Source organism: Rattus norvegicus, chromosome 13 (genome assembly GCF_021556685.1).
Source record: "Rattus norvegicus strain SHRSP/BbbUtx chromosome 13, alternate assembly SHRSP_T2T, whole genome shotgun sequence".
Taxonomy (NCBI): domain Eukaryota; kingdom Metazoa; phylum Chordata; class Mammalia; order Rodentia; family Muridae; genus Rattus; species Rattus norvegicus.
The window spans coordinates 50,746,292-50,771,850 of NC_141546.1; the positions used below are offsets into that span (position 1 = coordinate 50,746,292).

Genomic DNA, 25,559 nt, shown 5'->3' on the forward strand with positions numbered 1-25,559 from the left:
CTCAAGATGGGTCTTGTAGGGTCTCTCTTCCTGCTGCCTGCCCATCTGGATGTAGAACTCTCAGCTACATCTTCTTCACCAGGTCTGTCTTCGTGAAGCCGTGCTTCCCACCATGACGATAATGAACTGAACCTCTGAATTGTAAGCCAGCCCCAATGAATGTTTTCCTTTATAAGAGTTGCTGTGGTCATGATGTCTCTTCACAGCAATAGAACACAGACTAAGACAACTGGGTTCCGTTTGGTTAGAAGCATAAACCAAGAATGGTCCATAATGAGGGTTGGGGATTTAGCTCAGCGGTAGAGCGCTTGCCTAGCGAGCACAAGGCCCTGGGTTCGGTCCCCAGCTCCGAAAAAAAGAAAAAAAGAAAAAAAAAAGAATGGTCCATAATGACTAGCATTGGATGTGGGAACCCTGGGACTGAACTCCTCACCCTGTGGGATCTGACACCATGACCGGTTGAATGGTGTCACATCCAAAGTGAGTTACAGGACTTTGAACTGGTGTCTGCTTCAGGGCCTCCTGATGGCCTGGGTGTATAGACCTCCTCACTCTCCCACACCACACACACCAGTTCACAAATGTTTCCTGTGACGACTGATGACCAGAAAGAGAAAATACTTTGATTGGTTTTCTCCTCTCAGATAACCTCTACACATGTCTCCTCTAGGGGGAAACAGTAGGGCCTTCAAAATGACTCAGCAGTTAAAAGTCCTTGCCACACAGGGCTAACAACCTGACTTAAAGCCCTGCATATAAATGTAGAAGGAAAAATCGTCACGAAGCTGACCTCTGACCTCTATATGTGTGCCGTGGCACATTTGCACACCTCTTCTTTTCATGACTTGAGGTCAGGTGTGGAGAAGAAGTGGGTGCTTTTGGCACCCCCCCCCCTTTCTCTGCTCACCCTGGAGACAGAGTCTCACTGTGCAGCCTAGGCTGGTTTTGATCCTCCTGCCTCAGCATCATGATCAAGGATTACAGCTGGTTCATCATGCCCAGCTTACCTCTCACTGTCTAAAGAAGCAGTTCTCAACCTGTGGTCGTATATCAGATGTCTTGCCTATCATATTCATTTACATCATGATTCATAACAGCAGCAAAATTACAGTCATAAAGTAGCAACGAAAATAATTTTATGGTTGGTGGTCACCACAATATGAAGTGTGTTAAAGGGGAGCAGCATCAGAAAGGTTGAGAGTCACCGATCCAAAGTGTTGGAGTTTGGACAGCAAATCATAGAGTGAGCCAAGGTTTAAGGTGGGCCGTTGGTGGTTGTTGTACTTGTCATTGTTTTGGCTGCTTGTTTTGTTTTAACGTGGGAAGCCGGAGGGAGGGCGGCCATTAGAGTCGACTGTCTTCCTCTAAAATGAAAGCTCAAAGTTAAAGCCCTCATGCTCACTGCCTGGGGAAAATGTGCACTGTGGATCTGTTGTCAAGCTCTGGTAGCAAAAGGCCTGACATCAAGCTGCTAGGGAACCCGAGGCAGAAGGACCCCCAGCTCAAGGCCTGCCTGGGCTACAGAGTGAGGAGTTCCAGGCCAGCCTAGGGAACTTAATGAGTCCCATCTCCAAACACAAACTGCAGAAGCTGCTGAGAACACTGCTCAGTGGTAGGGACTCGCTGAGGGGCACAGCAGGCCCCGGGTACAATCCTCAGTACCATGGCCTGGAGAGAAAGACCATGTACAGAACACGCAGGGATTTGGATTGAATATGTGTGTACCCAGATCAATAACCAAAACTCGTAGGCACTAATGTGCCATTGAGCTGTTCCTACTGTGCGCCCTATGCACACTCCAGAGCCACGGCAGGCACACCAGTGAACTTGCTGGGTCAGCCGGGCTCTCGGCCTCACTGAGAACTAGCTAGTTATGAGCTAATTGTGAAGCTGGGCACTGTAGCACACACAACTGTGATCTCAGCACTCAGGAGATAGAGCCAGGAGGATCCATGATCCTAGTCCAAGTGTGGGGTGGCGCTGCACACCTTTAATCCCAGCACTTGAGAGTCAGAGGCAGGTGGATCTCTGGAGTTTGAGGCCAGCCTGGTCTACAAAGCAAGTTCTAGGTCAGCCAGGGCTGTTACACAGAGAAACCCTGTCTCAAAAATAATAGACAAACAAATGAATAAAAAGAATTTGAGTCCCAGGGCTGGAAAGATGGCTCAGCCATGAAGAGCGCTTCTTATTCTTTCGTAGGATCCCAATTTGATCCCCAGCACCCATATGGTATCTTAGAACCACCCATAGCTCCAGTTCCAAGGGATCTAACAGGCATGCATATGTGTACATGCATGCAGGCAAAACGTTCGTGCACATAAAGTAATGAAATATAAACAAGCAGAAGAAATGAAAAACCAAACATCTCAGCTGGCGTGGTGGTACATGCCTTTAACTCCAGTTCTCCACTGGCCAGGGCAGGTAGATCTCCGTGAGTTCTAGGCCAGTCGGGTCTATCTAGGGGGTCCCTGTCTCCAACAAACACATAAACACCGTAGCCAGCTAGAATTATGGACTCTGCTAGGGAGAGATGCATATGTTCCCACTCTTCCTCTAGGACAGTGATTCTCAACCTTCCTAAAGCTACACCCCTTTAATATCCTCTAGAATCATGTGGCAGTGACCCCCCGCCACAAAAACTATTCCATCGGCTGCTTTGTAACTGTAATTTTGCTACCGCCATGAGTTATAATGTAAATATCTGTGTTTTCAGATGGTCCTAGATGACCCCTGCGAAAGGGTCATTCAGCCTTCAAAGGGGTCGAGACCCACAGGTTGAGGAACACTGCTGAGCGTTACTTTCAGAAAACAGGCATGGCCGGAAGCTGAGGCGATGTGAAGATGTGGGGGAGGGGAGAAAGGCGGTGTAGGTCACAGTTGACACGAGCTCAGGAGATGAACCAGGTGGGTTTGAGTGTAGGCTCCCTTCTCACTTGTACAACTGTGTCACGTTCATCTTCCACCCAGTGCTAGGCATGCTATGGACAGTGGGGGTCACATGGGATAGTAGTACATGGAGGTGACTGGCCCAGGCCTTGCACCATAGTAAAATGACAGGCAAGATCAGCTTTCCTGAATAAGACTCAATGGGCCGTTTTAATATTTTGTGTGCTGTAAACATACTGTTCACCAGAAGATCCCCTCACTCGTGCTTCAGGAAAGTGTGGCTTGGAGGTGGTGTTTGCTGGCAGTGGTGGTGGCCATCTCCTGCCTCCGACACTTCTCCACCACACTCTCCTGCCCATCTGCACTGATGCTAGGTCCCCAGAGCCCAAGATGCCACTGCTGAGGTTGAAGGACCCTAGTTCTCACTGAAGCATAAGAGCTATTAAGACGCTTGGCCTGATAGAAAGTAGGTGGGAGGGCTGGAAAGATGGCTCAGTGGTTAAGAGCACTGAGTGCTCTCCCATAGGTCCTGAGTTCAAATCCCAGCAACCACATGGTGGCTCACAACCATCTGTAATGAGATCCGATGCCCTCTTCTGGTGTGTCTGAAGACAGCTACAGTATATTCATATATAACAAATAAAGAAATCTTTAAAAAGAAAGAAAGTAGGTGGGTTATGGAGTTCCTGTGAGGACCCTAGGCGCTTTGGCCAGCCTTACACCCACCACCTCAGGTCAAGATTAGGCCAAGAACCAGCTTCCCACCTCGGGTCAAGGCTATGCCAAGTTCCATTCTCCACCCACAGTTCTTGGGAGGAGCAGAGACATTCTTGAAAAACCACAGAATGGGGGGCTGGGGATTTAGCTCAGTGGTAGAGCGCTTACCTAGGAAGCGCAAGGCCCTGGGTTCGGTCCCCAGCTCCGAAAAAAAGAACCAAAAAAAAAAAAAAAAAAAAAAAAAAAACCACAGAATGTACCGATAGTCACCTGACCCTCTGGTCCCAGATAGAGTTCGAGTGCATGTCTTATGCTTGCTAGCCAATAGATTCAAAGGTCAATATGCTTAGCCAATAAGTTTAAACTGTAACCTTGCTGGTGTAACCTGTATCCCTAAAAGGTATAAAAACTGCTTGTTAAAGCCATTCAGGGTCATCTTCTAGTCACTCGCCATGAGGGGCTGATTGAGGGTCGACCCCTATCGATGTGCCGGAAAAATAAATTTCATGCATTTGCATCGATCTTGGCTCTCGAGTTTCACTTGGGAGATCTCCTGGTAGTTAAGACTCACTTCGAGCCTTATGAGGTACCCACTGAATACATACAGGCCACCTGCAGGGGTGACTCCCATCTCTGCAGTGGCCGTTCTTTGTTGTCTGTTGGCCATTCGAGGATTCGGCTCCCGAGGCACTGCACTGCTCTGCTCGGCCCTGCCCTGCACTGCACTGCATTACCGTGCTGCCTCTTGGCGTGGAGGCTTTGTGTGTTGCCAGTCCCTGGCTAACAGAGTTTTCAGAAGATTAGCTTCGCCTTATGTTAACTCATGGCTCCACCAAACTAGAAAGTGCGACTGTTCCGAGTCTCTGAGGTTGAGGAATCTCGACTTTCAGATATTCCGCAAGGGCCCCCCTCCCGCCCCCGCTTCCTACGTCAGCGGTCAAATGCATGGCACGGTCTTTCTCAGGGTTGTGCTTCCAGAAGCGTCCTTGCCGCACTCTGCAGACTGTTGGACGCTGTGTTTGTTTGTGTTGATGCAGACTTTGTTTTAGGAGCTCTGGGGTCCCTGGGAGAACACTGAACTTAGAGCTTCAGTCAGTCACGCAGCTTCCGGGGGCCTGCTGCCTTACGTTAAAAGGACAGTCGCGCAGACCCAAAACTTGGTGAGGTAAATGGGATACCAGATCTGAAAGGCATTATGATTGTAGATTACTGTAAAAATAGAAAACATTTTAAATATGCGTTGCTGAAAAGATTGGAGAATCGAAGCTGAGTCTAGAAACTGAGTTTTTTTTAAATGTTGTTTTATTAATTAAAAGTACGTATATGAAAATTTTTATGTGAGTTTTGTTTACCGCTATGTTTACTAGTGCATGCAGTCCTCAGAGAGGCCAGAAGAGGGCATTGGACTCACTGTGAGCTGCCACATGGGTGCTGGGAACCAAGCTTGGGTCTTCTGAGACAGCAGCCAGTTCATTTAACTGCTGAGCCATCTCTCCAGTTTGTATTTAATTATTTCTGAACATTGGGGGATTGAACCCAGGGCTTCAAGCATGGTAGGCAAAGCTGTTAATTCATGCCTAGCCTGAGATACCCTTTTTTTTTTAAACCTTGAGATAGGATCTTACTACACAGCTCAGGCTGGCCTTGAACTCCTGAGTACTTGGATTACAGATGTGTGTAGCCTGCCAATTTTAATATGTAGGGTTTCAAAAGAATTTGTACAAGAAGGCCCTCTTTCTTACTGTTCTTTTTTTCTTTTTAGATTTATTATGTATACAGCGTTCTGCCTACATATGTACCTGTAGGCCAGAAGAGGGCACCAGATCTCATAGATGATTATAAGTCACCATGTGGTTGCTGGGAATTGAACTCAGGACCTCTGGAAGAACAGACAGTGCTCCTAACCACTGAGCCATCTCTCCAGCCCCAGAAGGCCCTATTTCTTTGGTTACCTCTAGATGATGAGGTTATGATTTGTAGTAGTTCCTCAGTCTTGCCTGTGTGCACTACTTAATAATTGGGAGGGAAGGCTTGATCATTAAAAAATAATTTGTGGGGGCTGGAGAGATCGCTCCTTAGTTCAGAGCACTGACTGCTCTTCCAGAGGTCCTGAGTTCAATTCCCAGCAACCACATGGTGCCTCACAACCATCTGTAATGGGATCTGATGCCCTCTTCTGGTGTGTCTGAAGACAGCAACGGTGCACTTATATACATAAAATAAATATTAAAAAAGTAGGTTGTGGGGCTGAGATAGAAGAGTTTCTTTGGGGCTGAAGAGATGGCTCAGTGGTTAAGAGCACTGACTGTTCTTCCAGAGGTCCTGAGTTCAAATCCCAGCAACCACATGGTGCCTCACAACCATCTGTAATGGGATCTGATGCCCTCTTCTGGTGTGTCTGAAGAGAGTAGTAGTGTATTCACATACATGAAATAAACAAACAAACAAACAAAAAAAAGAATTGCTTTGAGTTGGAGGACAGTCTAGGTTATGGAGTAGGACCCCACTCAAAAAGAAAAGGAAGATACGGCTGTAAAATTACTGAGGAGTGGGTTGGAAAGTCGTTCCATCAGTTGAGAGCACTGGCTGTTCCTCTAGAGGACCCAGATTTGAGTCCCAGAGCCTATGTGGTGACTTCACTACCACCAGTAACTCCAGTTCTAGGGGGGTTCCACCAACCTCTTCTGGCCTCCACAGACTCCAGGCACTCACAAGCTACAGAGACATACATGCAGGGAGACACCCATACCCAGAAAATAGCAGGAGAAAAATCCTCAAATTCCTGAGGAATGACACTGACTCCAGGTTATGCTTACGTTCTTTGCAAACCAGGCTCTGTAGCCCATGCTGTGCTTCTGAGCCTCTGGTTCTAAGCCGGCAGTTACTCCAGGTTGCTGTGTCCACGCCAGTGGTTCTGCAGCTTCCTTTCAATTTGGAACCTGAATCATTGGAGCAATGGAAATCAACCCTCAGTGGAGCTTCCTCTGAACACATCACCCGAATCACTGCTGTTCTCTTTCTGTGGCCTTGGGACCATTTTTGCCCGCATATACTTCCTCAAAAAAATTTTTTTTAATTAAAAAAACTAGACTTGATGGTATACACCTTTAATCTCAGCATTTGGAAGGCCGCAAGTTCGAGGCCAGTCTATCTACAAAGCAAGTTCCAGGACAGCCAGGGCTGTTACCCAGAGAACACGCCTGTCTCAAAACACCAAACAACAACAAGTATTATATGTCCACGTGTTTTGTCTGCATGTGTATCTGAGGACCAGAGAGTTGTGAGCCACCGCTCTGAAAAGCAGGCAAGGAATGCTCTTAACTTCTGAGTCATCTGTCTCTCCAGCCCCCATATACACTTCTTAAAATAATTTTCAAAATCTTTTCTTCAATCTTGGGCAGATGGCTCCTCAGGTAAAGGTCACGCAAAACCTGGCGCCTGAGTTCAACTCCTGGAACTAAAGATAGAACAGACACCACGAAGTCGTCCTCTGACAGGGCTGGAGAGATGCCTTGTGGGTTAAGAGAGCACTGGTGGTTCTTGCAGAGGATCTGAATTCAGTTCCCTGCACCTACATGGTAGCTCACAGCCATCTATCTGTACCTCCAGTTCCATGGAAATCTAACACTCTCCTCTGACTTCCATAGGCAAGGTGTGTAACATACATTTACATATGTGCATAGTTACATATGTGCAATTATATATATATACATATATATATCAGGCAAATCACTCATACAGATGAAATAAAAATCACGTAAATTTAAAAAAAACAATGTTCTCTTACATCCACACAAATGCCCTCCCCCATCCTGGGTGCACATGCAGTGATGATGCCATTTTAAGAAAATTACTTATGCTCTGTCCTGCATGGTTTTAATTGGAAGTTCAATGTGAATACATTTAATATCAAGGTTTGAAAACATAGTAAATCCATTACACTGCTTCTTTAAGTGCACTGACCCCCTCCTCACCCTGGGCCATGTGTTGAGATGTTTTGAAGAGGTCATGCAGTAGACATGCATGCATGTGTGAGTTTATGTGTTTACACATGGGCAGAGACCTAGGGCTGATGACACCCTATGTTTAGGCAGCAGACCACAGCCCTAACTCTCCACAGTTCTCCAGATGAGAACCCGGTTGGGATTTATGCAGAAGAATATGAGTTTCACGGGGACCTTGCACTCACCAGCATCCGTTTAAAAATACTCAAACTCTCCTGTGTTTTTCCCCTTTGAAATTGCATTTCCATTCTCTTTCCCCCATAGACACTTGTCCCGTGCTGGTGGCACTTATTCACTCTCTACCATACAGCTGTGCGTGTGAGTATCCTAAGGAGAGGTTCTGAAGGTCAGCAGCTGCCTTCCACATCGAGGTAGCACCAGAAACCGATTTGGTAGGGGAGTCTTAAACACAGAGGGCCTTTGATTGACACACATCTCTTCTGGGGATGGACGGGTAAGGAAATTGGGGGAGGTAAGGGCTCTCACCCTCCGGGTGGGATAAGAGTTGGGGTGTGTGCGTGGGCGTTTCTTTTGAAGTAGGTTGGGGAGCATCTGTTGTATTTGGGGTAGAGACTGGATTAGCGTATGTTCTCAGGGTGATTAATTTTAGGAAAGAAAACATATGGACACGGTATTTTGAAATTGATTTCCTTAAAAGTTCCGTGCCCACGTACCCTCTGGAAAGTCTTCGTGTTCCCAGAGAGGAATTCTTACATCCACTTGGTTTGACTCAACGTGCCTTCCCGTAACTAAGCAACACTTTCCTTTTAGTGATTGGGAAGGATCTTTGCACATAGCGTGCATGTTAAAGAGAGCAGAACCGCTGTATTTATACTGTGCGATACTTCATATGTCAAGCAAGAAAAGTCCTTGGGGGGCGGGCAGACGTGATGGAGACAGCATAGCATCATGGTTGACTTCTCCATTTGCACACAAAACTTGCTCCTGTCGAGGCGAGCCATTGTCTGCTCTGGTGCACAGCCTTACCACCTTTAAACTGAGACTAAAACAGATTCCTCCTTAGGATGCGAGTCTCAGCAAAGGCGTACATATACAGCCCTCCTTACAGCACACAGCATATACCCAATGTTGAATAAGTACCAATTGCTAGTTTAGGCATTGCTGTGTTAATGGTACGGGTAAGCCGAGATGGTGAGGGAATAACGATTTCAGTCCTGGTTCATCTCCCCTGGCTGTTCTCGCACAAGGTATTGTATCCTACTGCCCTGATGTCATGGCGAGCTTAGGTCTTGAGTAGTCCTTTGAGCCCCGCAAGCCCAAGGATCACACCATCTTGTGCTCGTCTCTTCAGTCTCACAAGGACAACGTGTAAACTGTAGAAGAATGCTTTTCGGGAAGGCCGAGGCTCTGAGTGTTATTTTTTTTTTTTAATATTTCAGAAATCTGGGTCATTACATAATGTAGACGAATGATGTTTGGCTTACTTGCACAAAACATATGTAAAGATACGACTTCCTGTAACAACCCCAGAGCACCTCAGTCCTTGTATGGGCAGCCGTCTTATTGGGTTACACAGTTTTAATCCCAGAGGAGTTGTCTCTTGACATTAAACTGTCCGAACAGTATTTATATCTGTGGCTGCCCTGCAAGATCACTTACCCTGCAGAGCCGTTTAAAAGTAGTTAATGACAGAAGCGACGTGACTCGGGCCTTATGAATGATCGCATAAGTTCGACCCGTGCTGTCATGGTTTATGGAGGAAGGCAGTTTGTCCATACCCAGCGTCCACCACAGCAGGTAATTTGAAATGAAACGAGACAGTTTCTACAAGCAGATTGATTTGGGAATCTTGCCTGTTCTTCCCTTTGACCCTTGACAAGTTGACACTACAAAGATTGTGACTTTAAAAAATGATCGGGTGCAAATACATTTAGGTAGATGATTTACCGCGCGCTGAAGCAAGGACAGTGGCCGAAGGGATGCTGCGAGGGAGGCGACCGTAAACTTTAACAACTCGGGTTTTATGTGTCTGTAGCTTATTAATTACCCCGCCAGGTAAATCCACTGATAACCCTACATCAAGTAGTTTATATTCTTGGCAAGAGACCAGGGACCTGACTTCCTGATGAGAGACTGGGCACCCAGTTTCAAGAATAAGAGATGTGGCATCCATACTAACCTTCACTGGTAGGGCAGGTGCTGGTCGCCATCTTCATAGGATCTCAGAGCATAAACGTGAAGATGAGACGGCTATTTAGTTTATGGATTCATTCTCTCTCCTCCCTTCCTTCCCCCTCCCCCTCCCTCTCCCTCTGTCTCTAGCATACAGAGGAGTAAATACTAAATACGATTAAAGTAATGAAAAGTTCAATTACACTCATACATACACAGACACGCACATGCACACACACACACACACACACACACACACACACAATTAAGGACTTACCAGGGATATCCAAATGAAAATTCTGCTCTGAATCAACACATTTTGGGGGCCAGAGATCTGGCTTTGTGGCTAAAAGCACTGCTGTCGGGGTCTGGAGAGATGGCTCAGCGGTTAAGAGCACCGACTGCCCTCCCAGAGGTCCTGAGTTCAATTCCCAGCAACCACATGGTGGCTCACAACCATCTGTAATGGGATCCGATGCTCTCTTCTGGTGTGTCTGAAGACAGTGCTAGTGTACTCATATATATGAAATAAATAAATAAATCTTAAAAAGAAAAAGAAAGAGCACTGCTGTCCTCTGGGCAGCCTGAAGCTTGGTTTCCAGCACCCAGGTTCAAATGACTCACAACTCTCGTTAACTTCAGCTCCAGGAGATCACATGCCTCCTCTGGGACTTGCACTCCTGTGTGTTCATATCCACATGCATACACACACACACACACCTACATATAATTAAAAATAATAAGAACAAATCTTAAACATGGATTAATACACTCTTTTAGCACCCTTTGTAATTGCATTGAGATTTGATTGTCCTCTGTGGCGGTGTGCATGGAACCCAGAGCCTTGGGAATTCTGGACAAGCACCCTATGTCTGACCCACATCCCCAACTCCACATCTAGGTTCTTATACCCAATCTATTCAATAAGTGAACATATGTTAGAGAGAGAGAGAGAGAGAGAGAGAGAGAGAGAGAGAGAGAGAGAATATCTCTTTGTAGTCCTGTTGTCCTAGAACTTGATATGTAGGCCAGGCTAGCCTTGAGATCCTCCTGTTTTCGCCTCCCAAATGCTGGGCTATGATCTATCAATATGATTTAAAAATGAAGTTACTCTCCAAAGCAGATGCCAGGAAGAGCCTTTGAAAAACATCATTTCCAGGTGTGGAAGTGCATATCTGTAAATCTTGCAGAGGCAGGGAAGATCTGTGAGTTCAAGTCCAGCCGCCTACATGGATAGGACTACACAGTGAGACCCCCCCCTGACAGTTATCTCATCCACAATCATAAAGTGCTTATGGCTACATATCTATTATATGTACGCTGGCATTTTGCTGCATGTATATCTGTGTGAGAGTGTCAGGTCTCCTGGAGCTGGAGCCACAGATGCTTGTGAGCTCTCATGTGGGTGCTGGGAATTGAACTCAAGTCCTCTGGAGACCTGGTTCCAGTCAGTGCTTTTAACCACTGAGCCATCCCTCCACCTCGCCATTATTTACTCTTTAGAGATAGGGTATGGTGTCATTCAGTCTGGCCTTGAGCTGTGGCTCCTTAGCGCTGGGGTCCTGGGCTGTCCTACCATGTCTCCTGGCTGAACCATTTTAAATGAACTCTGTAGCAGAGAAGTGTTGACAAGTTGGTGTTTAGCTCAGAGCCGGGGGCACTACAGGCCTTCGCGCTTGCTAGAGAAATATCCGGCTTGCCGGGATGCTAAACCCTGGGCTGTTCTCTGTAGCTTTTGTTTCTTTCTGCCTTTCTATTTACCCGCTGTGTTTGAAATATAAATTGAAGATGCTGTTAAAAAAAAAAATGGAACAATTTCCCCATTGGTCTCTGTTTAAATTATTTACTGCCCTTTCGAGCCGTATCTTCATTGAACTATGTTAAAAGTATTTCGCTGAAATGTTTCTTTATGTTGTCCATCGGGTTTAATAGACGTCCCATTTAATAAGCTCTCTACTTGTAAGGATAGACTATTTGACCTCTATGCCCTGCTACCGCTAGACATAGTATAAGATTGCTTTGTGAAATAAAGCTGTCGGTAGCATCAACAAAATAAAAAACGATCGTATTCCAATACTCTCCGCTGAGTACTATGACAGCGCTGAAATATGGAATAAAATTGAAAGAAGATTAGTTTTGGGTCCTAAGTCATGTTTTGACAAGAAATAAGAGAGGGGAACATATCTTTGAACTTTTAGTTTTAAAGTTTTTAATGAAAATATTTATCATTGTGTAAGCTCCCTTCTTTCTTTATCGCATCTAGGCTGTATGATCTTAAAACAATCCATCCTCTGATTGTGAGGGACATAAATACCGCTCTGTCTTTATACTAAATATCATAAAGGAGACACGCACAGGGCACGACGGCCTGACACTTGTAAGTTAAGAAGTGTCATGCTAATAAAAAGCTTATTGCCGAGGCTGGGAAATCGGTCATTAATAAGCTACATATTTCAGCGTATGTAAAGCATGCAGATGCTGCGGGCAAGCAGGCTGCTTCTGCTGTATTTCTGAACTCAGCTCCTGGAATGGCTTGAATCTGAAGAGGGAGAATAAATATGTCACGGGGGAGAAGGCCTTGCTTGGCGATTGCTTCCGGCCTGGAGGAATGTCAGAATTGCCAGACATGCAGATTGGGAAATGCCTTTCACTTCTTTGGTTACATATTAATCAGATGAGCTCACGAGGGGGAGTGGCGTGGATGGTTGGCAGAGTGCTGGCGGAGCGGAGCGGGTAACACTGCCCTGCCCCCTACCCCCGGGCAGCTGCAAACTGGGCCACCAGATTCGGGGCTGTGGCTTTCTTGAAGGTACAGAGCCTCACTCTTCTTCTTCCTTTCCTACACGGAGGGTTCACAGAGTGCTGGCTCAGTAGCTTTGCACCTCACTGGGTCCATCTGTACTCGCATGCTCTCCCACAGATGGTGGGGTAGCCTCTCCCTACCTTCCTCATTGTGTCCATTTGAGGCAAAGCTCGGCAGGAGAGCCTTCAGCTCCAGCTTCTCAGATGGACTTCTCTACTGATGTCCCCCTCCTAAGCCCTCCTAAGTGCAGATCCCATGCTAGCACATAACTAAGACAAGCTAGAGCCCTTGAGAGACTCTCTCTGTTTTTAGTCATGAAAAGGGAAATTCTGTATGTTCATATTTTTATTCCTTTTTTTATGATTGAGTCTAGATCATGGATGTGCTCCCCCTCTCTCTCTGAGCTACATTTCTTCCTTCCTTATTTTAAGATTGGTTTTCTCATGTTTATTCTCATGTCTGTGTGCATGTGAGTGTAGATGCCCTCAGAGGTCAAAAGCAGGCTTTGGGTCCTGGGATACTTGGGTGACAGGGGGTTGTGGGCTGCACAACAAGAGTGCTGGGAACTGAACTCAGGTCCTCTGCAAGAGCAGCAAGCGTCCTTCCTTCCTTCCTTCCTTCCTTCCTTCCTTCCTTCCTTCCTTCCTTCCTTTCTTTCTTTCTTTCTTTCTTTTTTTTTTTCTTTTCGGAGCTGGGGACCAAACCCAGGGCCTTGCGCTTGCTAGGCACACGCTCTACCACTGACCTAAATCCCCAAGCCCAGCAGCAAGCGCGTTCTTAACTGCTCGTTTATCTCTCTAGCTCCTTTGTTTAATTTATTTCACCATAGCCCAGTCTGGCTTTGTAGGTGTGAGTGGCGTTGAACTCCTGATGTCCCTACCTCTACCTTCTGGGTGCACAGAGAGGAGTTCTGCACCTCGGTGCCTGGCCTTAGTTTAAGTGTTTATAAAGTCTCAAACAATCTCTCCTTAGATGTTGTACGGCTGTTCTCCAGAAGAGAATCTTTTAAAAATGTACGTGGACACACAGGATAGCTATTTCCTAGTAGTGGAAGTCTGTGCTAAAGTCTGTGCGGAGTCCAGGAGCAGAGCCCCTTCCTTTGTTCCATTACGTGGTTTTAACCTTGACTTTGCTAAATAGTGTCTTTAAACGGGACAGTGAATTACTGTGGTCATTAGGTCGGTGTCATTTGTCACCCTTGATGGCGGCCTGGCTTCTGAATATAGAAGGCTGTCAGGTCACTATATAGTTGTCAGTGATCCAGACCAAATATAAATATACGTGCATGCTTTAGTCAAATGTCGGACTCCAGAAAGGTCCGGAGCATACGAAGTGGGAGGTTCAGAGTGGGACAGCATGCCCGATGAATGCGTCCTTGGCCCAAAGATAAACTAGGAACTGAGGTAGCTGTGGAAGAGCTAGAGAAGGCAGCAAAACAGAGAAGGGAGATACATTCTATCATTCTAGAAGATAGCGGGGGAAGAGAAATATTGGTGGAAAAATAAAAAGGGTTCTAACGAGGACAGAGATTTGGGAAACAGTCCTCTGTGAGGAGCTGTGTAATACAGCAGAGAGGGATAGACACGGCCCTCATCTCCATGTGAGGAGGCTCCGGCGTCCGGTGTGCTGGTAATCTGTAATCTGTAATCTGTAAAATGGGATGACTTTGAGGCCGCACCTGTTCAAGCAGACAAACGGAGGGGCTCAACCGGGCGGCAAGCAGATAACTGCAGGGGCTCAATGGGGCAGCAAGCAGATAACTGCAGGGGCTCAATGGGGCAGCAAGCAGATAACTGCAGGGGCTCGACGGGATGGCTGTGGCACTGCAGCTGCCCACAGGACTTGCTTGCCTCCTCTTCGATCCTCTCCATTCAGAAACAAGGAGGTCGACTTCCCTTTCAGATCTGAGCAATCTGATGAGGTCCATCCCATCGTGAATGGAATTTCTAGAAGTTTCGTATTGTCAGTACCCAAAACTTCTTATTCTCATTTTAGTTGCTTTTGGCATACGTTTGAAGAACCCTGAACTAGAACTTCATGTCAATTTACTTGATTTATTTATTATTTATTAGGGATCAAACCCAGGGCCTCATCATACTTGGCACTTAAGAGAACGTTCAGCTTGCTCTTGCAAAAGACCTGAGGTCCCTTCCTAGCCTCTGTGGTGGGCGGGTTACCATCAGGTGAAACTGCAGCTCCGGGGGATCGGACGCTCTGGCCTCTAGGGGGACTTGCACTCACATGCACACACAAAGGGGCACACGCATACACATAATTAAAAAAAAAGAACATGATTTTTAAATATCTTTTAGTAGCACCTCATGGTTTGCTCTGCAAAAACAAGTGTCTGTACAAAAGGCATTGGTGGGTAATAAGAAAAGCAATACTGTTCTTATGAAATGTGTCTGTGGTCTTTCAACGCCGTTAGTTAGCGTGGATCTCGGGGACTTTGAGGTCAGCTTGGTCTATAGAGTAAGTTTCAGGCAGCGGGAGCCTTTGTTCTCATTACCCCACCAGATAAACAAACAAACACCAAACAAATAAACAAACGAACAAAACCCCCAATCCAGGAAGACTGGTGTTAGTCATGATTCTTTTGGCTGTTGTTGGTTCAAGACAAGGTTTCTCTGTAGCCCTGGCTGTCCTGGAACTTGATCTATAGACCTCAGACTCAGGAGATTTACCTGCCTCTGTATCTGGAGTGCTTCTTTTTCAAAATTAATTATATATATAATTATATATAATTAATTTTTACTTATTCACTTTATATCTCACTCACTGCCCCTGTTCCAGTCACCTCCTCTCACAAACCTTCTCCCATCCCTCCTCCCCTTCTTCTCTGAGCCGGTGGGAGCCTCCCACCCTGGCACTCTTGTCTCTGCAAGGCTAAGGCCCTTCCTCTCCTCAGAGGCCAGACAAGACAGCCCACCTAGAAGACCATATCCCACAGACAGGCAACAGCTTTTGGGACAGCCCCACTTCAGTTGTTCAGGACCCATAAAGGCCAAGCTGCACATCTACTAGATATGTGTAAGGAGGCCTAGGTCTAGCCTGTTCTTTGATAGTGATTCAGTCTTTGAGAACTCCCAGGGGTCCATGTTATGTTGACTCTGATGGGAGCCCCAAGGGTCCAGGCTAGTTGACTCTGTTGATCTTCCTGTGGAGTTCCTAGCCCCTTTGGGGCCTGCAATCCTTCCTCCTATTCTTCCATAAGAGTTTCCACGCTCCGTTCACTGTTTGGCGGTGGGTGTCAGCATCTGTCTGAGTCAGCTGCTGGGTGGAGCCTCTCAGAGGACAGCCATACTAGACTCCTGTCTGTATGGTTCAGGATCTGAAGGTTTGATGAAGCTGGGAGGAGAGGTGGTGGGTCCCCGCTGGGACAGCAGGCTACTCAGGGCAACCAACCAACTAAGCAGACAACTAGCAAACCAACTAACCAACAACTCACCTATCCACCCACCCACCCACCCACCCACCCAACCACCCAACCAACCAACCAACCAACCAACCATGTATTTACTTGGTCTCTACTGGCAAGACGGGAACTAGGGCTTAGAAAGAGATGGTACCTTCATGCAATTTACAGATCACTGAGGGAAGTAGGCATTCATTTTAGTGAGATATTAACATAGGTCATCATAACATTGCACTGTAAGACAAAGGTGGCGGGTGCTGGAAGGAATTTGACCTTGCAAGACCCTTGAGGAAAGTGTTGAGTTGGATCTGAAAGTTGAAGTTCAAATGGGAGCTGAGCCAGTTCTTCCAAGTTCCTGGGATAGGAACTCAGTGCCCGCGGAGATCATGGAGGTCAGAGGCAGCCCAGCGCTGGAGGAGGCCAGGCCACATGGGCTGTGGAAGGGAGTTCAAGGTTCATCTCCAGACCAGAAGTGTTTGCAGCAGGGAGAGGAGCTATCATTTGTTTCCTTGTCTCTCCCTTTGCTACAGTGAAGAGGATGGATTTGAGATGGGCCTGAGGTGGGTGTGAGGAGTGGGGCTTGGGGCCACTGCAGGGGTCAGGTACCATATATGGAAAAGCTCCAGCCAGAGTATGGCAGCGGACAGGGTGGTGGTGGTGGGGTGGAAAGATTCAAGAGTTTATTGGGAGGCAAAATTGTCAAAAAGCATGGGTAAATTAAAGAGAGGGAAGTTGTTCCATAACCCCCGAGCTTTTGCTTTTGAAACTTAAGGAAGGTGCTTATTGATGGGGACCCTGGATAAGACCAGGGTGGGTTTGCCCTGGGCTAGCTGAATTTGGAGTTGACGTTGCAGGTTGAATGTTGCAAAAAATAAAGTAAAAAAAAACAACAACAACAACAAAAAAAAAACAACTAAATCCCTTGAGCTGGACTTTTATAAGAATTGAATTTAAGAAGAGTTAGGAGTGGGCATGCTCAGTACCTACTGCTCTCTCGTGAAACCGGGTTTTATAGGCATGGGTTCATTTATTCCTCGTCCCCCATCATTTTACATTTAAGAGCAAATGCACTTAAAACCATTGTTTGGAACGCCGCCTTCACTAAAGAGGGGACCACTCTACCATCAGTGTAATTGCTCCGACGGTGCCGTCTTCATGTAGACCGACGTGTGTCAGCCATCATTAATCCTTTGTATAATTAATGCGTAAAACGCAGAGTTTCTACTAATGGAAAAGCAAACTCAAGCATCACGCCGGTAATACCGATAACACGCATTTGTAATTACATACTGCAGATAACTTCGAAAGCTACAGTTTATGACATTAATAAACTTGTAAAGCCTCCTGAAGCTACCCAGAGGCAGACAGCAGTGATGCTGTTAGAGGCCGCTGCTTTGTCAGGAGTCTGCAGGGTGCTGTCAGCAGGTAGGGACACACACAGTACACAAGGGGATGATGTTTATGTTTCTATTCTCAAAAATAGGATAAATTTACCGTACAAATTAATGAGCTGGATTGTGGCATTTTCATATGTGTATCATGATCTTTGATTATATTCCAATCCACTGCCATTTTTTTTCCAAGATGGAGTCTCTCTGTGGCCCTGGCTGTCCTGGAACTCATGCTGTAGACCAGCATGGTCTTGAACTCACACAGATCTACCTACCTCAGCCTCCTGAGTGCTGGCATTATGGACATGCACCTCCTGGCTTTCTCTTCCTTCTTTAAGGAATGCCCATACTGTTTCCAGAGTGTGTATGCCACGTTGCACGGGCCATGAGTGTATGTGTCTCTCCTTTCTGGCTAGTATCTGTTATGGTCTGCTCTCTGGGTGATAGCCATTCTTCATGGCCTGAGGTAGAGTCACGTCTCCACCCCCTTTTTTAGACACGGTCTTGCTCTGTATTCCTGGCTGGTTGGCATCAGTTCTATAGCCTAGATAGACTTGGCCACGAAGTCATTCTGCCTCGGTCTGCTGAGTAGTTGCTTCTGCACCTGCGCCATGAGCTTGACATAATTTGCCCTCCTACTGACTGAACATTTTCATGTGTTTCTTCTTCTTTACAGATTCTGGATGTCAACCCCTTGCTCAAGGGAAGAAAGCGCTCTATTTGTATTCATAGATTACATGAATGAGTACCATTTGGAAGCTCGTGTCCTCACTCTGGTAACGCTTTCCATCGCTATGCACCAACATTTTAAGTTCAAGCGTATCGTGTTCGGGATGGGACGAATGTGCCGGGTGCCCTGGACCAGTTGCTGCTCCTTATGGAGTCTGTCACTCACACCATAAAGGAGGAAGCCAGGAGAGCCATTCTGGGGAGTTCTAAGATGCTCAGAGGACTGAGTAGGCCTCTCTTCCCAGACATGGGGGAAAATAACTTCATTTTGGGATGTAGGAGAGAAAGTCTCCAAGTTTGGAGATCACTGGAGAACAATCAAAACATCTTAGCAGCTGGGGTACAACGCTTGCTTGGCACTTAAGGAAGACCTTAAGCGCTAGAGAAGACACTGCCAGAGGCAGACGATGGCTCTGTGTAGCCTTCACTGTGTAGAGCTCACCTGTTTCTGATGGGGACACAACCCAGAATCCCTAGGAGCCCTTCCCATTCAATTACCCCAGAAATGCAACTCGATGGGACAAGGTTAAAGAGTTTTATTTTTCTTCTTTTCTTTCAGTAGTTGACCACCAGATTTGAACCAAAAAAAAAAAAATCATTTAGTGTGAAAGAATAAAAGAAAAAAAAATTCCAAGAATAATCTTGCATTTAAATTATTGTTCCAGAATGTATGATTTATTTGTACTGATTTTTTTCACCCACAGCACAAAATAATGAGGTTTCTTTGCTTGGGTATACCGATGGACTTTGGGCTATCCGTATTTGTCCACAAAAATCTATTGTGGGAGTTGGAGAGACGGCTCAGTGGTTAAGAGAACTTGTTCTTGCAGAAGTTCCAGTACCGGCAACCAAATAGCACCTGACAACTGGCCATAACTCCAGGTCTAAGGAATCCAATACCCGCTTATGACCTCCAAGCACACCAGGCATGCGTGTGGTGCACAGGCATATACGCGAGGAAAACACTCATAGACATAAACTAAATAAATCTTTTAAAAAGGGCTTTATTAAACATATATATTGTGGGTGATTTTTATTTGTTTCTCTGGAGACAGGTCCAGGCCTTTGCAATATCCTCTAAATGGTCTGTGAGCTCCCTTCCCCAGCATCTAAGAAGCATTTATGGACCAGAATATAAATAGTCTATGAATACAAATAGAGTGCTTTCTTCCCTTGCTGTGTAGTTCCCCCAATGGCCAACAGGTGGCAGCATAAACATCAACCTTCAAGCACGCCCCGCCTCCCCCCCAGCCCCCGCCCATCCTGACCTCAAATAAATTTGAGGAGTAAAATGAAACGCTCAGATCCCATTAGGAACCTAGCTTTGGCCTGTGCAGATTGTGGACAAAGTGTCTCATCAAACTGCCCCCCAAAATCTCTGTGGAAGAGCAAAGTGAGATTAAATAGTAGTCCCAAACATGGAGAGACAGTATTTGATACGCTTTTGTCAGTAAGAGAAAAAAACATTCAGCTGCTTGAATCAAAGGTCCGCACTGAAATCTAACGGAAGCTCCAGGGTTGTGGTTAGTGCTTTCCTACCGAGCATCGCAGTTTCAAACAGTATCCGAAACGAATGGTTTTTAAGTACTTTTTCATTCACAACAGCAAAACCATTTCTTGGAACCAACAGCTGAAAGACCTCGGCTTTCACTTCTTCGGCTCCCCTGAAGGCTGCGTGGAGCAGAAAAAGAGGAAGCTGTCCTGCACTTGTGCCTCTGAGGATTTTTAATTTCGACAATTAAGTGTCACTTCCTGTATTACTTTCTATTTCTGTGAATGCATGAGAAACCCGGAGGTGGATGTCTCTTATGAATTCTTTCATTTTTATCTCACGTGCGCTAGTGTTTTGTCTTCGTGTATGTCTATGTGAGGGTGTCAGATCTTAGAGTTAGAGATAGCCGCGAGCTGCCATGTGGGTGCTGGAAACTGAACCCCGGCCTTTAGACGCCTAACCACGGAGCCATCTCTCCAGCCCCTATGAATTCTTTTTTTTTTTTTAAAGATCTATTTATTTATTTTATGTATATAAGTACACTGTAGCTGTCTTCAGACACACCACAAGAGGGCACTGGATCCCATTACAGATGGTTGTGAGCCACCATGTGGATGCTGGGAATTGAACTCAGGACCTCTGGAAGAACAGTCAGTGCTCTTAACCGCTGAGCCATGAGTTACAAATAATGTGTACATTAGCATTTCTTTTTTCTCTTTAAGTACAACTAGCTAGTTTAATTGTAAATATTTTAGGCAGAAGGTCCCCCCCCCCCCAAACATTCCCCTCTCCAGGGTTTCTTCGTATAGCTCTGGCTCTTCTGGAACTTGCTCTGTAGACCAGACTGGTCTCTCAAACCTCTGCCTGCCTCTGCCTCCCAGAGTGCTGGGACTAAAGGCATGCGCCCCTCCTGCTGAGCATTTCTGGGTCTTAATGGGGCTGAGGACAACGCTGTTGCTTGGGGTTAACTTAATTGTTGACTGGTACATGCCATGCACTTCCTGCGATTCTTAGTAATGGAGTTAAGCTTTCGTTTAAGTCCTAAATGAGTCCAAGGTCAAGCCTCACCAGGACAGGGGGTGGGTGGGCTTGGGCGAGACACATTTATGCTTGTTGCTTCCTTTCCTTTGAAAAGTTGCTATGAAATTCTGCTATTAGGGAACAGGGACAAAACAGATGGACCTTCAGTGTCACAGGCTGTCCTGTAGGGAGTTGATAGATAGAGAGGGCCTGGTGACAGGTGACAAATATCAACAGAAGAAATGCAAATGTCTCCGGGAGAATAGGATTTGGAAACTGTTTGCCGGGCGGCTTGGGTTCATTTTTCACAGTCCAGTTCAAACTGTGAGGCTCCCTTGAAATGTAAAAGAGCCTCCGGGTAACACCCCCCTCTCCCAGCCAGGAATTTGCATCTGAGTTCAGCTTCTTTCAGATAATAATTATTGTTAGAAGGACCTCAGTGGGTCAATCCGCCACCAATCAATTAGTATTTATGGAAATGTGATTTCTGTCTAGTCTTCCATTAAATGTTTCGAGCCACAGGACACAAGCTGAACCCTAATCCCCTGGCTGTGTTCCTATTGTGCCGCTGTGTGGGGCCAGGGAGAGAGTGAGCCACAGGGAGCCGTGCGCAGGCAGAGTCAAAGGCAATTGTTTGATGGTTATTTATTTATAGCAGTGCTAGGATTTGAACCTAGGGCCTCAGACATACTAGGTAAGTAAGTGCTCTACCACTGAACTATATTTCCCACAGCTCTTTTTTTTTTTTTCCTTTTATAAAATTTGAGACTTCACTAAATCCCCCAGGTTAGCCTTGAACTTAGCAGTCCTCCTGCCTCAGCTTCTACCAGGCTTCCCTGGTTAGAAGGTGTTTCAATGTGAGCCTTTGTGACTCAGGTACAAGCCCTCCCTCTCAGTCACCCCCCCCCCATTAGTCCCTGTGCCTGACACACCTGGAGTTCCCATTTATAAAGTGTTTTTATTGGATAACAGCTAGACCAGAAGAGTTTCAGTTTGAAAGCCCCCTAGGCTGCTCTTTTGTTCTCAAGGCTGAGGTAGGTGTGTGAGTGTGTGTGTGTGTGTGTGTGTGTGTGTGTGTGTGTGTGAGAGAGAGAGAGAGAGAGAGAGAGAGAGAGAGAGAGAGAATGTATGTGTGTGCTCATGCACGTGTGTTTGCATTTTCCTGTTAGCTGTGACCCAAAAGGCTGTTGGGTCTGGATCAGGGTGGGTGGCCTTTTCTCCTGACCACTTCATAGGTCCACACCTCAGGGACTATTTTAAAAGCTCCAGGTGTGGGGGGAAAGGAGCCATTGGCTCAACCAAAGAAGAGCGCAGCACGCTTTGGTCTAATTTCTCCATAAAGGAAAAGGGTTCTTTTTGGAACTTTTTCTATTCAGGATTCTGACATGTTGGTCCCATGTATGGTCCCTTAGGGCAAAGAGGTAAAATGAAACAAAAGCCACCCAACCCCAACTCAGCCACCCACTCACGGGATTTATAAAATGCACAAATAGCACTTCAGCTTAGTGTCTTGTCAGGTGTGGCATCGGCCTGTAATCCTAGTTCTGAGAAGGCTGAGGCAGGTGGATTGTCCGAGGTCAGTCTGGGCCTCACAGTCAAGTCTAGGATAGCCTTGTTCATCAAACTCTTTAAACTCAGCTGAAGATGACCTTGAACTTCTGAACTTCTGGTCTTTCCATCTTCATCTCCCACACGCAGGGATGACAGACTCGAACCATTGCTCTAGGCTTACGCAGAGCCTGGGATTCCCCATCCCACCCCTGGCCTCGGGGCCAAGCAGACATTCTACCAACTGAGCCTCAGCCCATCCCTCAGAAGGCTTCTTGACAGGAAGCCTATGGCGTTTGAAGCCCAGAAGGAGAAAGGGCATGGTCTCCCAAAGAGATACTTAGGACACGAATATGAATTCATTTATGCTTAAAATGACCACCACGAAGGAAGACAAACAAAACAAGAAACTGTAAAAGGGCTTGAAAGTGAGCTACTGCATAGTAGGATGTATCATTTTGGAACTTAAAAACGTATCCCTTTATTTATATTTCTTTTGCTATAAGATCTCACTTAAGGGAGGCTGGCCTTGAACCTTGATCTTCCTGCCACTGCCTCCCAAGAAGATGAGTGCCATCACACTTGATTCCTTTATTTATTATTTTTTTAAATGTGTCTTACACAATGATTTAGTTATTGAGAAAAAAAAGAACGTGTGTGTACATATTCATGTGTATACACACAGACACACACAGACACACACACATATACACACGCACACGCATGCACACACATACATACATATACACACGAATACACACATACATACACACACGCACACATAGACAGACACACACACCACACACACACATATATATACACACGCACACACACACAGGCACATGAACCACAGGGCCAGTGTTGGCTCCTTGGAAATGAAAGATGACCGAGCTTGGCAGAAAGGGCCCTTAGTGACTGCACCGTTTCTCCATCCCACATTTTATTATTATTATTTTTTTTTATGTTACCCACAAGTGATCTAAGACCGGAAAAGGCAGCAGGCAGGTCTAAGGAGGTGAATGAACACATTGTAGGAGACGGGTTTTAACAGAATTTTTAACAGTATGCGCAGGACAGCAGGTGTGAAATTATACAGGAGCGTCTCTGAGAATACATATTTCGGGGCACAGCTTGAAAAATGCGTCTCATTAAGATTCACTTAGGGCAACGTCTAAAACGGGCTGGGCACAGCTCGGGCCCTTTATGTATAATTTAAGAATGGAAACCCTAACAACAGTATGCGGGTAGGACGAACTTATTTTCTGAATGGGCGAATCAGGTCATGGCCAGGCAGTTTTATCTGATGGGAATCCCTCTCTGTAGGTCCTCAGGCAGCGAGCTAGGACGCTGGCTGCCTTGGCAGAGCGAATGGAGATGCTCAGCAGGATCGCCCCGGAAGGATGCGGTGAAACTGGGGAGCATTCTTTTTAGCGGTGTGGCTGTGTGTACCATTCCTTCCAGTGACTGCAAGACTGGCTGCCGCTGGCCACAGCCGGCAGCAGCTTCCTTAGCTGGCTCCCGCTGTGGCTCCAGCTGTGGGAATGGGAAGCTAATAAGCTTCCCTAAGAGTAACAACGAAACCCAGGAGCCTTGATTCTCAATGACGAGGGTAATTGCATCAAGGAGACACGGTGTTATTTTTGCCTTTCCGGGCTCGGGGAGTGAGGTCTGATAGTTCCCTAGGGCATCAGGCTAGACCGTAGGTGTTGGGAATGACCATGGCTCCTCTCTGCAAGGCCACCTGAAACAGGGAGGGTTCCCTTGATGGGTTTCCAGACGACAGGGGACCAGACTTAGAGTCTCTTTAGAGACAGGGAGTCTGAGGAGCATGCTGGGTTACCAGGACTGCTCTTTGAATTAGGCAAAATAAAAGCCACCCAGCAGCGGGCAAATAGGTTTGCAGACGAGATTCTTTAATGCAGGAGCAGGGTTCACTGAGATTGGTTAACTGGGGCTGCCCCGCAGGTGGAGACCACTGAGTCCAACAGTCTCAGCCTTGCGTGGCAGCCCCGGATCCCTCCCACATCTCCGACATGGTGGCCATGTTCCTTTGAACACTGGGGCTCCGACCTCCGGTGCTTAGTCCTAAAGTTTAGGCATAAACCCCATTGAGGCCTCCTTGGATCCCGCTCACCCCGGAACGACGTTCTGGATTTTGATAAAACAATCCAAGATGTTAACTAGCTGCTAGACCACGGGAACTGGAGCCTGGAGTAAAGTCCGGAAGGCTAGGGCTTCGTCATTTGTTTAGTATGCCTTTTGCTTAAAAAGCAGTCATGTCCCTTTTGAGTATAAAAGAATTTCTTTAAAAAGCTGGAGAGAGAGCCAGGTATGGTGGTGCACCCCTTTAATCCCTTTAATGCTTGTACAGGGGAGGCAGAGGCAGCCGGATCTCTGAGTTCAAGGCTAGCTTGGTCAACAGAGTGAATTCCAGGACAGCCAGGTAGGGCTGCACAGAGGAGCCCTGTCTCTGAAAAACCAGAAGTGGAGAAAGAATGACCAAGAGGAGAAAGGAGTCCCTCTCCCCCCAATTTATTTCTAATTTTTCTTTTGTTGAAGTTTTTTTTCCTTTTCTTTTTAAATATTTATTATTTTTATGTATATGAGTCCACTGTAGCTGTCTTCAGACACACCAGAAGAGGGTATCGGATCCCATTACAGATGGTTGTGTGCCACTGTGTGATTGCTGGGAATTGGACTCAGGGTCTCTGGAAGAGCAATCAGTGAGCCATCTCTCCAACCCTCCTCCCCTCCCCCTCCCCCTCCCCTCCCCCTCCCCCTCCCCCTCCCCCTCCCCCAGGCTGGCCTTGAACTCCAATAAGGCCATACCTCCTAATAGTGCCACTCCCCATGGACCAAACATTCAAACACGTGGATCTACAGGGGCCATACTTATTCAAACCACCACACAGTGGGATACAGTAAATTGGGGGAGAAATCTCTGTCACAGGTTTCAGATGCTATCTGATGCTATATTCTTAACTTCTGAGTTGGTGGACGTTAGCCTCTGGTCTGTTAATACATCCCAAAATGTTTCACAAGTTAGGTATAAGGATGTAAGACAGACACACAGATGGGCGATAAATGCCTATTAGAGAGTTTAAAGATAGCTCAGGGTCATTTGGCCCCGGAATCTGCAACATTCCAATTCTCCGCAGGCACACATGGTTCTATTCAGCCAATCAGTGTTGTCGAATCTTTAATACAAGTGTGACATTTTTCTGGCAACACGAGTTCACAACTTTGAGGTTGAAATGCGGTGCAGCTAGGAAGCACTGTCTGTGGACATGTTCTTGGTGCAGAGACATTGTTGTCCAGTGTGGGGTGTGGCAGCATTCCCGTAGTCTCCCCACACAGGAGGCTGAGGAAGGGGCCCCTGGAGAGATGTCGGTGGGACAGAACCCTCCTTTCTTTGATTGTC

At 46.5% G+C, this 25,559-nt stretch overlaps 1 long non-coding RNA gene across 3 annotated transcripts in view; it reads left to right on the top strand.

Moving 5' to 3' along the window:
• The window catches only part of LOC102547698 (uncharacterized), a 35,692-nt gene extending 16,598 nt beyond the window's left edge, over nucleotides 1-19,094 (top strand). Inside the window, exons 2-3 of one of the 3 annotated variants that reach the window (NR_190609.1) lie at nucleotides 7,872-8,061; nucleotides 18,026-19,094. This is a non-coding gene — a long non-coding RNA (uncharacterized LOC102547698). Of the gene's footprint in view, nucleotides 1-7,871; nucleotides 8,062-12,426; nucleotides 12,550-18,025 lie in introns of those variants that run through there. The other 2 variants (NR_190608.1, NR_190607.1) reach the window with 2 other exon arrangements.
• Nucleotides 19,095-25,559: the final 6,465 nt, after the last annotated feature.